At 42.5% G+C, this 12849-nt stretch overlaps 1 pseudogene; it reads right to left on the bottom strand.

The window, feature by feature from the left end:
* Positions 1-8766: 8766 nt before the first annotated feature.
* Positions 8767-10372, bottom strand: LOC114906629 (annotated as a pseudogene).
* Between the last annotated feature and the right edge of the window lie 2477 nt (positions 10373-12849).

The raw sequence follows: 12849 nt of genomic DNA on the forward strand, positions 1-12849 counted from the left end.
TATCAAATATCAAAACACACCATAGTAATAATTAAATGATGTGGTAGTGGAAGAAACACTGACAAATGAATCAATGGATCAGAATAAAGAGTCCAAAACAGACCCAACTGTATAAGGGAATTCAGTTTTTGACAAAGGAGAAAGGATAGGGGGCTCCCCTGGTGGCGCAGTGGTTGAGAGTCCGCCTGCTGATTCAGGGGACGCGGGTTCGTGCCCCGGTCCAGGAAGATCCCACATGCCGCGGAGCAGCTGGGTCCGTGAGCCATGGCCGCTGAGCCTGCCTGTCCGGAGCCTGTGCTCCGCAACGGGAGAGACCACACAGTGAGAGGCCCGCGTACTGCAAAAAAAAAAAAAAAAAAAAAAAAAAGAAAGGATAAAGTACTCAGTAAATGGTCTTAGGAACACTGGTTATCCACTTAGGATAAATAAAGTTAGATCTTTACCTCACAACTTTCATAAAAGTAAATTTCATATAAAAGGCCTGAACATAAAATATAAAATTATAAAAGGAAATATAGGGTAGGGTAGGCATAAAACATAGAGATACAGGTAAATAAATTTGATTGCATCAAAAGCACAAAACACCTCTAAGACAAAACAGGAAAACAAAAGTACCTCATAATGGCCAAGGGCCATCAGATTACCTAATATATGTTATTTTATGAGTTGAATATTAAAAATGATTTTGACAGATTTTGCTTTGTTTTGTGCTTTTGGGCAATGAAGAAGCTATCTTTGCCTTATGTTTCAAGGCAGCAATGCCTCTTTATCTTGGGCTATTTATAGTATCTATTCTCATGGATAGAGAATGTTGTACAACAATTAATAAATAATTGTGGGGATTTTCAGAATGGCTGAGTGAGGAGCTTGGAAGACACACTCCCCCCAAAAAAATCAATAATAAAACTTGGAAAAATGATCAAAAACCCCTTGGGTTTTTGGAAGTAACTGTTTGGCACCTCAAGAAGACGATGTCAAACAGTTATTTCCAGGAGCCATCAATGTAGAAGGCTCAGTAAATGATTCATGTAGACCGGTTTTCCCTGCCATAATTCAGCATTTGATTACGCTTTCAATTTATTTTATTTTATTTTTTTTTGTATCCTTTCAATTTAGATTTTGCCTCTTTGTACTGCAGGCACAGGTCAGGGTACATTTATTGACTGTATTTATTGATATAGTCAATAAATGTATCTTATATAAATGAATTTTATACCAGCTCTATATTCTAGGGTAATGGGGGTGCTCAGAAAATAAATGCTGTCAGTTGGACAGAGCCAGTTTGGGATTTAGCCAACATAGGCAGGCTTATAATGCAGTTGTAGTACAAGGGCACCAGGGAGGGAAGACTTTGATAGCTGGCCCTAATAAAATCCCATCATTCATTCAAAAAATGTCACCAAGTACCAATCACAAAGCACTGATGATGCAGAAATGAACAAGGCACCATTTTTCTCCAAGGAGTTCAGTGCAATATTGGGAGACACATAATAAACACCTAATTTCAATTAATTGTGATCAGCACTGACACAAAGTACAGTGGAAAGGAACCATTAACTCTACCTGAAAGAGTGATAAAAAGCAAAAGGTCACATGGGGCTAGTGTCGGAAGGCCTGCCAATGTTGTGTCTGGTAATGTGATGTCATTCATTGAGGGCAACACCAGGTTGTTTAAATAAACAGGTACCTAAGGCACCAGCAAAGTAGGGCATCACAAAAAGTGGAATCAATTTTACATTATACATATACCATGGAAAAATCAGAAATTGGTTAGATTTTGTTCTGTTTTATGATTTAGTATTATTTTATTTTGAATTACATATGAGATGGGAAGCGAGGGGGCGTAACTTTTTCTAAAATATATTGAAAAACAAATACACTAACATAAAAATGCATAAAACATAAATGTACAGCTAAAAGTTATTATAAAGTACATCATGTGACCATCACCCAGGCAAGAAATAGAACATAGCCAGTGGCATCCCAGGAGCACCACTTAGAATGGCCAACTGTCTTGGTTTGCCTTGAACTATTACAGTTTTAGCACTGAAAGTCCTGATTCCCAGGAAACCCCTTCCTGGGATATCAGAAGTCTCAATTTTCACTGGTGGGTGCTAAATATTGTTGAGGGGGGAGTATAAAACCTGTATGGTGGCCCCCCAAATAAGGGGTGAAAACAACACAGTTTTTAGTGTGAAACAAGTATGGTATAGATTATCTGCCTTCTGCAGTTGTTGTAGCTGTTTTTTCCCCTGGATACTGATATTGACAACCATGATTTTGGTTCACAGTAATGGATCATTCATTATTGCATCACTCTGAATGAATAATGGATGATTCATTGTTGCATCACTCTGAATGATGCCACTTCAGTGTGCAACTTAAGTGTATTGTAATCATGAGCATTAACAGCCTGTGACTTTGCCTATACTTTGTAGTAATTGTATTGAAATAGTGCTAGTTCAACCTTTAACATTGTAAATATTGTCACCATGTGTCTTAGTCTGCTTAGGCGGCAGTAACAAAATACCATAGACTGGGTGGCTTAAACAACAGAAATTTATTTCTCACAATTCTGGAGCCTAGGAAGTCCAAGATCAAGATGTTGGCAGGTTTAGTTTCTTTGGATGCCTCTCTCCTGGCTTGTAGATTGCTGCCTTCTCCCTGTGTCCTCACATGGTCTTTCCACTGCGTAGCGTGCACTCCTTGTGTCTCCCTGTGTGTCCAAGTTTCCTCTTCTTATAAGGACACAGTCAGATTGGACCAGGGCCCACCCTAACAGCCTTAAATCACCTCTTTAAAGGCCCTATCTCCAAATAGAGCCACATTCTTTGATACTGCGGGTTGGGGCTTCAACATATGAATTTGGGAGGGACACAGTTCAGCCCATAACACCATGTTCTGCAAGAATGCAGATAATGAAAATGAGAACCATTACAATACCAATACTAGCATCACTGAAAAAGAAGGCTAAACTACTGTGTTATTTTAGACAGATGAAGACCATATACAACTGGATTAGGGAGGTAAATAACCCAAACAGGACCTATTACACAATATAAAGAATTTGGGATTGAGCATGGTGAAGAACGGTATGTGAAAGCACATATAGAGACTGAATCTTACAAGTCCTGGATAAGACTGGCAAGTACTTCTAAATCAATCAAAAGTCTCCACAAAAGACGCCACTGCTCGGTTGAAAATAACAGCCACTGAATTAGCTTGGGCATACCACACAAGTGAACATGCATTATCATGTTATTCCTTTGATTACTCTATGAAACTGACTAAAGTTACATATCCTGATTACGAGGTTGCAAATCTAGGCAAACAAAAGGGGGAAATCTTGATAACAGATATGTAGGTCCCTTATAGCATAGATCTGATTCTGTCATATCTTACCAATGATCATGCTTTTTACGGTGTGTCAAAAGATGAGTCTGATCTCAGCAAGAAAAAACTTAGTTATTAAGTACTTCAATTTTTTTTTAAAAAGGCAGAGTTTCATATTGCTTTCTTGATACCTATGAAGATGTTAATGAAACCACAGAAAGCAGAACAATACAAACTAGATTTTGCTCATCTATCCATATTCAGCAGACAGTACACACATAAATTTTGAAAATTCCATTCAGTCTATAAACGTACTAAAGAAAATGAAAATATTTTGCCAGTTAAATGTCCTACACACCTTGTACACAATGCTGCTTAAAAGGAGTGTGTTTTGCTTACCTGTGAAATTAGAGCTTTGATAATGAAAGTTTGGGGTCATTTTCAATTTCCTCAAAACATGCAGAAGCACATAATGAGATTTCTTAGTTTATAGAAATGGAAGGAGACAGCATCCTTAGACATGTGCCTACAAGATGCCTATCATTATTGCTGGCCATAGAAAAGGTGCTAAAATGTCAGCCTGTCATAACATCATAATTTCAAAGTGTAGTACAAGAACTATGTCCTTCTCTAATTTAGAAAGACATTGAGAATGTGAATGGAGAAAAGGATTATAATAAAACATAAATTTATCTGCTGTTTCTCTGAAAATGTCTGAAGATCTTTGAAGAGGTCATATGAAGCCTAGAAAAGGGTGAACTGCCTGCACCCGAGCTGTTTGATGTTATGTGTACATTGCAACAAAAATTCATATGGCAAAAAAGACTCATGTTTTTGAAATAGCTTAAAAAAAAGTTCCCCAAAAGGGCAGCCACATTAAACAGGACTTTCTCAATTTCTTTAATAAAACTATAACTTATCTGGAATCCAACTTCAATTTCACAAGTTCAAATTACCTCATGCTTTAGAACCATTTTTCCTGAGAAAGAGAAGTTTATGACACCTAATTTGTTTCAGAGGATTTAAAAATGATAGGCATGTTACACGTGAATAGTCCATATATGAATTTAAAGATGCAAAAGACTTGATTGACAAATAGCTGATTTCCCCAAAACAATTTCTTTTTTAGTCCTTATGCTCCCGAAGTCTTAATTCAGCTTTGAGCTAGAGTGTGAGGGTGGAGGGTGAAGTGTGTACTAAAATTTGTCTGGCTGGTAATCTCAGGAGGCAAGTTTATACCTCTGTTTAGGGAGAGTCCTAGTTGTGAGGGGGATAAAACCAGGAGATGGGACTCAGTGGTTATAGGCTTGGGTTCTGTTACTCTCCATCTGAGCTAACCTCTGAACTTTGGTTGACTCCATTCTTACAGTAGTCAAAGGCAGATTCCCTACCTCCTTCTAAGAGTAGTAGAGAGGGCTCAGAAATGGAGAGGAATGTGGCGATGGGAAAACAAGGTCACTGTTCTCCCTTGTTCTTGATCTCTTCCTTCTGAAAATTATTTCTTCTGCTTTGGGAATCACTAGATATTTATTCAACAAATCTGGAGCGGAGTCAGAGGTTTCTTCACTCCTTAGAAATCAAAGTTCTTGGGACTTCCCTGGCAGTCCAGTGGCTAAGGCTCTGAACTCCCAATGCAGGGGGCCTGGGTTCGATACCTAGTCCGGAAACAAGATTCCACGTGCCACAACTAAAAGATCCCACATGCAGCAACGAACATCCTGAATGCCTCGACTAAGACCTGGCACAGCCAAATAAATAAATAAATAAATAAATAAATAAATAAAAAGGTCAAAGTTCTCATTGGGCCAGGAGCCAAGTGTTTCAAGTTTTTGTGTTTGTTGATTTGTAAGGGGTGGGAGGGATGAGGTAGCTGGAGTTGGTGATTAATGAAGACCTAGTTTCTTTCTTTGGAGAGTACTCAGGTTAGCTTATAGGAAAGTAGGCTTGTTTCCTGGGTTCTGCCTACAGGAGGGAAATAAGTTCCCTCTTCAGAGGAAACTAACAACCCCCAGGAACCAGGAGTCAAAACATGGCTCAGGGTCCAAGCAGGAAGCCCTTCTCTGTTGGCAGTTCTTCCCTCTAAGCCATTTTACTCTGATTTCATAGAACAGCTTTCCTATCCTGCTGTCCAGGAATTGTTTTTTCCTCAGCTGTCTGTTGTAGACTGTGAAGTGAAGAGGGCACTGTAGGAGAAGTCAGGAGACTGAGCTTTTCACACACTCACTCACTCCCTCTTACTTTAACCCTAACCATTTCCTTGCCTTGCTAAGAGATATATCTGCAAAATGGGACTGATGATACATTACTGGGTTGTTGAGAGGATTAACCATGCGTGTAGGTGAAGTGCCCATGCCCCAGATTCTCAGTGCCTATCAGCTCTATGGGAATCAAGAGTTGCCAGACCTAGGCCCTTGAAAACCAAGGCATTTGCCCTCTTTCCATCCACAATGAAAATAACAGTAAACACATCACTTTACATATATTAACACGTGTTAGTCCCCCCAACAGCCTTATGAGTTAGGAACTGTTATCCTCATTTATGGAACTCGAGACTCAGAGAGGTGAAGTAACTTTCTTAGAGTCACACAACTAGTAAGTGATGGAGTCGCTATTTGGACCCAGGTAGTCTGGCTGCAGTGTCTGTTCCCTGGGAGGCTCCCAGGCTGAAAGTACCTTCTGCTCTTGCCCATATCTGCGGAGTTCATTCCCAATATGTGACAGTACCTACTGTTCCCACCTCAGGGACAGGAGCATACAGACTGCCTGAAGGTCCCACTTTGCCTGCTCTGGTCCTTTGTGAGCAAAACAAACAAGCTTAGCCCCACTCTCACCACTGTCTATCCATGTGACCACAATTAAGCCAAGATATGGACCTCAGATCTACCCAAATTTGTATTTGGGTGATAGGGAAGGAACCTCAGAAAGCCAGGTCCTTTAGGAGTGAAGTGCAGAGGGAGTGAGGTTATGGCTGGGGCTAATGAGCCCCAATAATGTGGAGATTAACCCCTGCTGGTGTCAGACCCTCCCCAGGGGTGCCAGTGGCCCACCCTCTAGGGCTCCCAGCTTCCCTTACCCGGGAAATGGGCATGGCAAAAGAGACAAAGAGGTGAGTGGTGGAGACATCCTGCAGCACCAAATGGGCTTTGGTTGTTCTGATGAATCCTAAGGACTTACACGACTTTGCCCCCCTCCCCCACCAGGCCTGAGCTGCCTCTTCCTGGCCCTTGGCAGTGCAGCCTGCAGGCAGATGAGTCTTTGCTGTGGGACCCAAAATACTGCTAGCAGCCAGCCGCCATAAGGTGGGGCAGGGGCACGCCAGCCGGGAGGGGTGTGGGGCAGGCTACAGTTTGAAAGGGGCCCTGGGGGCTGCCTAGCAGCCATCAGACCACCCAATAGCCTTGAGGAGTGTTTGTCTCCTTTGACCGTCTACTCATAGGGAAGCAGACAGGGAAAATGTACGGGAGTTGGGGTGGGGGACTAGTGTCGAAGAGTCTCTCCTTGACCAAACTTTAGTCAGTCTCCAGCTACCTTCTCAAGTAGGCCCTGACTTTTGAGCTTCTGTGTTCCTCTCTGCATTGTCCAATTTTAGCAAGACTCCTAAGTCTCTTTAACGAGAATGCCCCCCCCATCTGATCACTCTCAATATTTGATCGAATTCCTCACCTTTTACCATCCCCTAGGTGATGTCTGATCACCCTGACTGCCTTCAGTTAGAATCCTGTTAGGTCAGTTTAGCCAGAATCCCCCCTTACCCCTGTTGCTTCCTCTTAGTAGTCTTTCATACACTGATATACCCGCCCTAAACCTGTTCCTTGATTACAAATCCTTACCCTTCCTTGTTGTATTCCAAGTTAAGCCCCATCTCTTTCCCCATGGTAAACCCCATTGTAGTACTCCCCCAAATAAAGTCTGCCTTGCTGTCTTTAACAAGTGTCATGAATAAGATTTTTATGAACACTGGCATAATTATTCCAAGACAAGGAGCTGAAATTACCAAGCACAGAGTGAGGCTTTCTTCAGAAAGGGCATCATTTAGTGAAGTTTGTGTATGGTCAAATAATTTTTAACAGCTACCTGGAGTAGCACTGCTAACCTGCTAGCTAGATGTAGCCAGCTCCCCTTGGCCTAGGATCCCCTCCATGGGCTGCCAGACTTCTAGAAAATCCAGAAGCAGGCTGGGCCCTTTCTCCACATGTACAGCTTTTTCTGTTTGAGGCTCTTTCCTGCCTTTTTACACCATCATCTTGACTACAAGGTCTGCCTTGGGCACTTTCCTACCAGACATGGATCTCAGCCAAGTGATGGGAAAAAGAATAAGGGATTTGTGTCTAGAGTATATAAAGAACCCTTACAACTCAATAATAAAAAGATAACTAACCCAGTTAAAACATGGGCAAAGAATTTGAATATACAGTTCTCTAAATGAGATACATGAATGGCCAAAAAGCAAATTAAAAGATGCTCAGACATCATTAGTCATCAAGGAAATGCTGCAAATCAAAATCACAATGAGATACTACTTCACATCTACTAGGATGACTAGAACAAAAAAAGTCAGATAAGTGTTGACGTGGAGGATGTGGAGAAGTAGAAACCCTCATACACTGCTGGCAGGAACATATAAAATGGTGCAGCCACTTTGAAAAATAGTTTGGTGGTTCCTTAATGATTAAACATAGAGTTACCATATGACCCAGCAATCCCACTTCTAGGTATCTACCCAAAAGAAATGAAAACATACGCCCACACAGAAATTTGTACGTGAATATTTACAACAGCATTATTCACAATAACCAAAAGGTGGAAACAACCCAAATGTCCATCAACAGACAAATGGATAAACAAAATATGGTATACATACAATGAAATATTATTCAGCTATAAAAAGGAATGAAGTACTGATACATATGCTACAACATGGATGAACCTTGAAAACATTATGCTAAGTAAAGGAAGCCAGTCACAAAAGACTATATACTATATGATTCCACTCATATGAAAATTCAGAAAAGGGAAACATATAGAGACAGAAAGTAGATTAGTAGATGCTTAGGGCTGGGAGGAGGGACTGAGGAAATAGAGGGATGATAGCTAAATGGTTTCTTCTTGATGTGATGAAAATGTTTTAAAATTAACTGTGATGTTTACACATATCTGTGAATATACTAAAAACCATTGAACTGTACATACACTTTATATATATATATATACTTTTATTATTAACCCATTAACTCCATAATATGCCAATCATGAGCTAGTTTTCAGCAGTTACATTCCCTTGATCACGGCTGCATAATGATGTGATTAATTAAAAAACAGGGAGACCAGAGACATGGCCAGAGGTGACATCACACAGCCTATGCCACTGCAAAACAATCGTCAAATTCAGTGGTGGTTTGTAAAGCCAGTTCAGTTCTGCTCCCCTTGCCAGAGATTCTCACGTTTGTGAAAATTGGACCAACAAGTGGTGGGGCTCCATTTCCTGGTTTGAATTCTCAGTGGCTTTATCCAGAATCTCACTGGCAACTGGTTACTGTAACACCAGCCCAACCTTCTCTGCCCCCATGCTGGGCACTTCCAATTGTTAAGATAATACTGTAGGTTGCTGTCCCCTATGCTGAACTTGAGCTTCTTCAGGAAGGTTTTGTTCTCCATGAGATCCACTGCATTGAACATGTCAAACCCTTTCATGTTGGTGAGAACGAGGGCATTGCTCATGAGGTCTAGAGGAGGGGTCTGGGTATGAATATTGTAGAAAGAATAAGCAGCCTTTAGACTCTTGTGGGTCGGGTGGTTTATGATGGTAGACAGAAGTGTATAAAAGCTCCGCTCATCTGTCACCTCACCATTTGCACTCTCCACCACAAAAGTGTCAGTGATATTCTCCTGGAGGTAGAACCAATGTTCCACCTCCTCCTGGCTCCTGACTGGCATGTGGTGAAACTGCTTCAGGTACCAGGTGAGGAGCCGGTGCACTATTGGAATGTCCTTTTTTCCCATTGGTTGTGGCCCAGCTGTCTTGGGAATCTCTGGCAGTTGGTAGAACTTCATGGTGCGTTGCATGGTCATATTTCTGCTCAAGTGGGAGAACTTCACTTCAATCAGCTTCCGTGGGTTTAGGGACCGATGCTAGTACCTGCAGGTGCCAACAGGCTTTGGTAATACCATCCCAGCAGTGTAAACAGCTTGGAAGATGTCCTCCAGGTGAACCCTCTGGGTTATCTCACGCATCAGGACTGGAGCCACCCTCTTGGAGTGCAGCTTCTTATGGACACACAAGAAGTTGATCTCTACCATCTTCTTCTCTGTGTCATAGATACGGATGTTTTCTGGGATGGCGATGATGAATCCAACCAGTTTCTGACTTGAGACCACTAAAACACCACAGTGCCACTGGGAGAGCCAGCCAGGCGGCCGGAGAGCCCACAGAAGAAATTCTGGGGAATAATCAAATTGGAACATGTTGTCCAATTTGACAACATGGATTCCACATAATTCTTGTTCAGGAGGATGTATAGTTCTTTCAGCACACCACGGTCCCCTTGATCCAAGGCATCCCAGGTGAAGCCCTGGGGCAGGGTGTAGGGCTCTTGGCGGATGTTGTCTTTGTCAGGCTCCACAGGACCGTGCATGTTCACAACTTCTCCCAGTTTGGGGACGGACTGCGTGTCCCAGAACTGGTAGCTTCACTTGCTAGCCTCCTCCATGGTTTTTGCAGGTCCCTTGAGCCACCAAAAAAAGTTCAGTGGCCTTCTGTATTTCCTGGATCCTCTCTGCTGGCAAAGAGTTCATCTTAACAGGCTGATCCTGGGCTGAATCTGTCTCACGGCCTTTTTCTTTCTTCTTTTTTTGTTTCTTTTTCTTCTTTTTGGCTCCAGTGTCATTGGCTGGACTCAAATCACCTCGTTGTAGCTGTTGTCCTCCTCATTCTTGCAATCGCTGCAGTGCTCACGGCCATTTCCATTGCATTTCTGGCTGCATTTCTGGAATGCACTGGAGGTGCCCGGGGCTTCACTGCTGTATCACTCTCGTCCGCCATCTTGAGTTGCCTGTACATATACTTTAAATGGGTGAATTGTATGATATGTGACACGTGAATTACATCTCAAAGAGTTTTAAAAATCATATCAGGGATAGAAGGAATGAGAAATAATTTAATCCAAATAAAAGAGAGCAATAGAAGGGCTTGCTTCACCTCCTACACACATGCACACACACACTACCCTTCCAACTCATCTGTGGTACCTAGAATAGTTCCTGTGGCATATATAGTAGGTGCTCAAGAAATATTTGTTGAATTAACGAATAGAGTTTATATCTAAGAATGGATGTATTGGGGATGGGCAAAGGAGTAATACAATAACTGAAGGTTGTCCACTGGGGGAGAAGAATAGGGTCTAGATGGGCATGGGGTGTGGGGGAGTAGTCACTACAAGTTCTCTCTGTATATGTTTTGTCAGCCTGGTAGACAACTATTGGTTGGCCAAGAAGTAAGATATTATGGAAAACCCGAACGAACTTTTTTGCCAACCCAATACTTCCCTGAAATCCAGGGAGACACATCAGTTTTTTTTAATTAATTAACTAATTAATTAATTTTTGGCTGCATTGGGTCTTCGTTGCTGCATGCAGGCTTTCTCTATTGCGGCGAGCGGGGGCTACTCTTCGTTTCGGTGCGCGGGCTTCTCATTGAGGTGGCTTCTCTTGTTGTGGAGCACGGGCTCTAGGCTCACGGGCTTCAGTAGTTGTGGCATGCAGGCTCAGTAGTTGTGGCTCACGGGCTCTAGAGCACAGGCTCAGTAGCTGTGGTGCACAGGCTTAGTGCCTCCGCGGCATGTGGGATCCTCCTGGCCCAGGGATCAAACCTGTGTCCCCTGCATTGGCAGGCGGATTCTTAACCACTGTGCCACCAGGGAAGTCCCGAGACACATCAGTTTTTAGCTGCTTCATCCTAGACTCAGTCACCACTTCCTCTAATCAAATCCCTTTTCTTGCCAACTGCTCTGTCATATTCTGCTCTTCCCATGGCCATCATTTCCCTTCCTCTCTTGCAATCCCACTACCTGGATGACTGCAATCCCACTAGGAGTAGAGCAGACTCAACATCAAAAGAGCTGTCTTATGAGGTAATGAGCTTCATGTCACAAGAGGTGCTTAAGCAGAGGATGGAGACCTACTATTAGGATTCTGTAGACACCATTCCTGTATGAGATTCCATCACATACTATATAAGCATGGTCAATTTACATAACATCACTTAATTTCCTCATCTGCATGCACACATACACTCCCTCAAACTTAATTCAGATAGTCCCTACTTCAAACAAATCCACAATAAGGAATTCTGGATTTTCAAGCCAATAACCTTTTAAAGGTACAGGAAGGATATATATTTTAAAAATAGTCAATAATAATCCAAATAAAAACCCAAAGTATGAAACACACGAGTCCATACTGATAAAAATAAATGATTTAACAAATAAATAAATAGAGGAGAAGGGAAAAAATCTTTCATACAGAATGATTCCAAATAATATATGTATTCCCTTCCTCTAGGTGGTGGAGCTTAACACCCTCCCCCTCGACTCTGGGCTGGACTTAATAACTCACTTCTAACCAGTATGTGTACAGAATAGAGATGTGTATAGAAATGGAAACGTAGTAACTTTCTGATGGAGAAATCTGGTAGACACTAACTAGAAAGGTGATGAAAGTTCACACCACCAGTGATGTCATGTGAATGTCATGCCCTCCCTGATACCATGAGATGAGAAGGGCACTTCACCTCGGTGGTGTTCTTCCTCCAAACCAGTCACCCCCAGTCTATTTATTAGGAAAACATCAGGCAAACCCAAATTGAGGGACATTCTACAAAAATACCTGTCCAGTACTCTTCAAAACTGTCAAGGTCATGAGAACCAAGGAGAATGACAAACTGACAGACCAGAGGGGACTAAGAGGACATGATAACTAAATACAAAATGGTAGCCTGGATTGAAGCCTGGAACAGAAAAGAACATAAGTGGAAAAACTGGTATAATACAAATAAATTCTGTAGTTCAGTTTACAGTAATGTAACAATGTTGGTTTCTTAATTTTGACACAAGGGCCACAGTTATGTAACATGCTAATATAAGGGGAAACAGGGTGAATTTTTGGTACTATCTTTGCAGCTTCTAGACTTAAAGGATCTTAATTCAACCATCCATCCAGGATTTTTATAGAGAGAGGCACTAGAGCATAATGGTTAAGAATTGATTGAGGGCGCGCCGCACAGATGGGGGCAGTTGTCTATGACGTCAGCTCGAGCTCTCCAGGCTCGGCGGCTCCAGGTTAAGCGCCCGCCACACCCCGCGCCGCCGTCCCCCGCCCCGCGCCGGGCGCCTGGGACCCTGCCGCGCCCCGATGCGGGCGGCGTCCTGCAGCAGATCATGGCCATCACCGACCGGAGCCTGGAGGAGGCGCGGGCCAGAAAGCATGCTCTGAATTGCCATGGGATGAAGCCTGCTCTCTTCA

This window comes from Monodon monoceros, unplaced genomic scaffold (genome assembly GCF_005190385.1).
Source record: "Monodon monoceros isolate NGI ecotype Baffin Bay Population unplaced genomic scaffold, NGI_Narwhal_1 Super_Scaffold_22, whole genome shotgun sequence".
NCBI lineage: Eukaryota > Metazoa > Chordata > Mammalia > Artiodactyla > Monodontidae > Monodon > Monodon monoceros.